This window comes from Lolium rigidum, chromosome 3 (genome assembly GCF_022539505.1).
Source record: "Lolium rigidum isolate FL_2022 chromosome 3, APGP_CSIRO_Lrig_0.1, whole genome shotgun sequence".
Lineage (NCBI taxonomy): Eukaryota > Viridiplantae > Streptophyta > Magnoliopsida > Poales > Poaceae > Lolium > Lolium rigidum.
The window spans coordinates 270,413,526-270,418,603 of NC_061510.1; the positions used below are offsets into that span (position 1 = coordinate 270,413,526).

General features: G+C 41.3%; 1 long non-coding RNA gene across 2 annotated transcripts; it reads left to right on the top strand.

Moving 5' to 3' along the window:
* The first annotated feature begins 543 nt into the window (after positions 1–543).
* LOC124703425 lies at positions 544–3,102 on the top strand. Of its 2 annotated transcripts, none has more exons than XR_007003110.1 (3): positions 544–778; positions 1,091–1,187; positions 1,404–3,102. It is a non-coding gene; the product is annotated as an uncharacterized LOC124703425 (long non-coding RNA). The 2 variants fall into 2 exon arrangements; XR_007003109.1 differs by having other exon boundaries at positions 703–778; positions 1,434–3,102.
* The last annotated feature ends 1,976 nt before the right edge of the window (positions 3,103–5,078 follow it).

A 5,078-nucleotide genomic window follows, 5' to 3' on the forward strand; every position in this document is an offset into this window, starting at 1 on the left:
TCCTGGACAATCAAACCTGTATCAATGGAAACTCGTCGAAAACGTGTATCAATACCCCCTCCATTCCGTGAAACACCAAGAACTTATTCAGAACAAGCACCTTACTAAATGGCAGCAGAAGATCATCTGTTGTTTGCTTAGTACACTGTAGACCATATGTTTATTCTAGCAAGCTGGTGAAATAGTTAGGGTATGTTTGGTATTATGATAATATCATTGAGAACAAGCAAGTGCGACCCCCTTTGCCCTATCTCACAGCTCTCCACGATATCCCCGTCGCGCGCTCGCGCTGGGCGAAAATTCTACCGCCTCGCCAGTCGCTATGTACTGCAGTAGTACCACACAGCACGAGTACTGGAGCTGTACTGCAAGCGAGCGAGGACAAAATCGGCTGACCCTTTGCTATCCTCTCACCTTCGCTCTCTCCCTCCCCAAATCCCTAATACCCCCCCCCCTCCCAATCTTCCTGGCGGCGGCAGCGAGCGAGCAGGCGGCTGCATTTACCGGGACTAGCGGCTGCGAGCGGACGACAAGGTCAAGAACCCCGGCGGCCGCCTCCCCCACCACCGGGAAAAGGAGAGGAAGGGGAAAGGGACCCCCTTTTCCTCGCCCCGGCGGTCGTCCGGGAGAAGGATGACCTTTGTGCCTCCAGATGTGCTGCTTCCGCGACATGGAAGCCGGCCTGCTGATGCTGCTCTCCTCCGATGTCGGGACGACTGGCTGCTGCTGCACGCCGGTGAATAGTGGCAATTGGCGATCGAGTACTCCTTGATGTCAGGTCCGTTCCCCACTAGATTCATTCCTGCTACAATTGCTGCCTTGATTTTAACCTTCAGAAGACAAAATTTGCAAAATGGGTGTTCCAACTTGCAAGTCCTTATATCAGATCCAAGGGAGCTGAGGCATGTTCATTTATCTCCTTTGCAGTCCAGTACTACGATTAATTTTGTATTTCCCGAATGGGTCTCCAACGAGTTTATCACCCTTTTATTCATTTCTTCTAATGGATCATCATGCCTTTTGCCTTTACGGTCACCCCTAAACTTTAATGGTCTCTAGCAGTATACCTAATAACTTACTATTTCCACAGAGAATCCAACATAATTAAGGAGTGATTTGACAAAGTTCTGAAAGCTGGTTCTAATGTTGTATTTACCACCAGGGGAATTGATGATATGTCTTTGAAGGTACTTTTCATCATATCAGGCATAACCGGTTGCTGCTCATGTTCTTAATATGATTTTGTATATGCTTTCTTACGCACTTTTGATATTAGCTGGGCTGAGAATATGATGCAGCGCCTCAAGAGTTGCTTAAAGATGATATACCATACTCGATTTTGAATATAGCTTCAGCAAACTGTTGAAGTGTAATATAACTATAATTTAGAGAATATGATGCAGAGCATTTGTTCCTATGCTCTTCCTTGTCAGAGCTATGAAGTAGTAGCCGCCTGTCGCTCTTCTCGATGATGGTGATAATGCAAGGTAGCGGTGGCCTGTTAATATCAAGACCCATGAAGCAGTGATGCGAAAATGTTCAAGCAACTCACTCAAGAGCATGGTGTTTACTCTGGCAGGTACATATTTCTTATTTGATTGTACCTTTGGCCTGTTATTATCTTCTTCTTTTTTACTTCTGGCCTAACGAGTTTCAGGTCGTGTCGCTCTGTTCCGTGGTGCGTGTCTCTTCGGTTACAGTATTACCGTTTTACTGCCTTTGATCATCGCTATAAGTTGTCTCATGTGGAGGTTGTGGACAGATCGCAGTTTGTTGGTGCCTGGCCGTACGCCTCTGGTGTAAGATCGGCGATAGCACTGAAACATGCTCCGGCCACAATTTATATATGATCAAAAGCCATAATTAGCTTCAGGCTATCAGCATAACTAGGCCATATATATTTAGAGGACACTGTTTCTACTTTTGGGCATACAGTTTTTGTCATCTTTGCATACCATATTTCCTCTTTTATGCGCTGGATTAGGAAAAAAAATCTTTGGGTTGCAAATAGCACAGTAATGTGTTCTTTGTTTATCTGTCAGTGAGAAAATCCAAGATCTTGTCTTGGCTAAAAGAGAGTTATGTGGATGGTGTTCCTCCCACTGAGCAGCATACAATGGTATCTTCTGGTGTTTTTACAGAAGAGAGTTGAGTGAGAAATGGAATATGGTAGGAAAAGGTAATAATGCTTGGTATGTAAGTCCGTTTTTATAAATTGCAAGTACTATATGACCTTGATCACACCTTTGTTCAACAGTTGTTTTTGCTCATATTTCCTTTTGAACTTCTTAGGTATATATTTGGTGATCATAGGCCTATACTGGTTAATTGTTAGCAATTGCTTCAAAAACCTGTTAAAGTTAGTAATTGCTTCTGGACCATAGGTATGAACACATGTCATTTTCATTAAGTCAAGTGTCCCACCTGAAGCCTCTTGGTAACAAAAATACGTTTACTTATGAAATATCTTTCAAAATACGGAATATGTATTGCGGGAAATCTGTGATAAAATGGGTCATGATGGGATGTATGCAAACTTTTGTTTCAGAAAACAGGGCACCAGGTCCAGGCTAGACAGGTGGTTAACCCTCTTTGTGATATCATACTTTTTCTTGCAATTCAATGACTTACAGCTTAGGCCTTGAATCAGTTTGTGGTTTACCTTGCATCTTTTTGTGCCTTGTGCTCACAACAAATTGATGCATCTTCTTTTGCATCGGAAAAGTGGTAAATACGTTTGTATGTATATAATGCCCGGTTTATAGGTTGATAATTATAGTGAATAAGATGTAGGTGCATATTCTGTTGCATTTCAAATTTTATTGATTGGAATTTTCTATCTGTGTTCTGGTGTGCTTGTCTTATCTATGCATTTGAAACTAGCAAACTATGTCTTTTCGAGATAGTAAAATTGAGGAAAACGGATTCAGTTCTTCAATAGAAAGATAATCGTTAAGACAGCTATGTACTCTTGCATTCTAATTAGCATTAAAGGCCTTGAGAAAGGCTGGCCCTGCAACCCTATTATCCCACTCTGCAGAATCGAACCTGAAACTGATGTTTGCCTCCTCGCCAACTGCCCCTTTGGGATTTTGGGCTTGATTGGTGGCAGCTGTCTTCAATAAGCTTTTTGTTCAGCACTGCAAGGCCTGGAGCTCCATCATGCAGCAGCTGTGGTGGACATGGAAGGAAAGAAATGATAGCATCTTCCGGCGTCGCACTTTGCTGCTGCCGAAATCTCTAGACAGATTCCGTTGGACCTGTCGATGTGATCGGACGCTCCAAAATGCTGAACCTAGGAAGGCCACGTGAATGACTAAATATTTGTCACTCTGTTGGTTGCTGAACGGCCGGCTGGGTGCTGCTGAGTCTCTGGTGCTTTCAATTCTTTTTTCTTTAGTTTTTTCGGTTTCGTTCCTAGCTTGGTTCGGTCACCCTTCAAACCATCTAACTCTGCTCTAATCTATAATCAATGAAAAGCTGCGCTGACAACCTTTTCGTCTAGAAATGTTTCAGCTTCTCAGCCTTTTATTTTTGTTTTTCCAAGATTGTAAAATTGAGGAGAAAAGAATGCAGTTGTTCAACAGAAAGTAAATTGTTGCGACGGCTCTGCATATGTTCTACTCTTGCATTCTAATTAGTATCAAAGGCCTTTGTCTTTTCTATTTATTTTCTGAAGACTCTGGGTAGTACATGCAATTAGGCAACAATGTATAATCTTTCATGTCTTCAGTTTTCAATGCACTTGTGAATTATACACTCTTATGTTGTTTGATACCTGAGTACACTGTTATCTGTGTGTTACCAAATACGAGGACAGAAAGATCCCCACGTGAAGAAAAGATCTTGAAACGTGAAGCTAATAAGAGAAAAGCTGAGAAAAGAAGATTAGCTCAGTGCAAATATTTGGGATAGAAGGTGTCGTGATTTGCTTGCACCTGACCAGAGAGGAGCTGCCCCATGGGGCAGCCCAACCACTAGTTTTTTTAATAGCTATGTATATTTTAAGGTGTTTGGCTCTAGTTAAAACTGTAGTTCCTTTTTCCTTAAAAATTTGTAGTCTTGTGAACTATAGTGTGTTCTATAGTACGTTCAAACTAAGTGAAACATCTCCTCACCCAAATCTGTCCAGCTAAATGGTGTGTACCCTGGCTGCAATGCAGTCTTGACGAAAAAAACTTTTGCCACACTAAGAGAAGTCAGAAGACGTGTGACTATTTGCTAATTTATAGAGCAAGGTTCACATACAGTGCTAAATACTGAGATAGCCAGAAGCACCATTGTTTCCACAATACTTTAGAAAACTGCATTTTTCATAAACTGCAGTATTTACTGCCATTTTTCATAAACTGAAACCTTTATAGTTGATTGAAGGTTTCATCAGAAACGGAACTACAATAGATGTAGACATGGAAGATAGAGGTTCATAAAATTACCAAGATATGCAGACAATATATGAAAGCTGCAAGAATTAATTGTAGGCGGAAATGGCTAGTGAAAATAAAGGTGCTGGCAGTAGAGATATGGATTCTGAAACCATGTTCTTACAGTGCAACAGTGAAGGCACTTACGTGTCAGGCATCAACAACCCAAAAAAAGTCTAAAACTAAAGTTCAGTCTTCTTCACTTTTCTCATGCGGATCTCTAACTTCTCATACAATTTGATACTCATTAGACCTAACGAATTTACAGAAAGATGTTATAAATGCGATAAACCATGAAAATCAGTCAACAACACTGAAGCACCAATTTATTGAGAGAAATGCAAACCTTGCAGCTGCCTACCACCACATAGATAGGAAGATGCCTTTTCCTATACTAATCCTAGAGCCAACCTTGATTCACAAATCATAATCTAAAGAGACTGTTTTCATCCTCCATTGTCTTGGACAAAGGTGGTTTAAATATGATGGCTAAACTCAATCGGTCAATCCCATGTTAAAACCTACTGTCTGGAAATGGCGAGATCGACATCATAACTGGGTCTTGAGATGTAGCACAACGGTAACAAGTACTACATCCTTTACAAAATGTATGCCATTTTAGAATGCTAGTTACATTTTGGAACAGAGGTAATA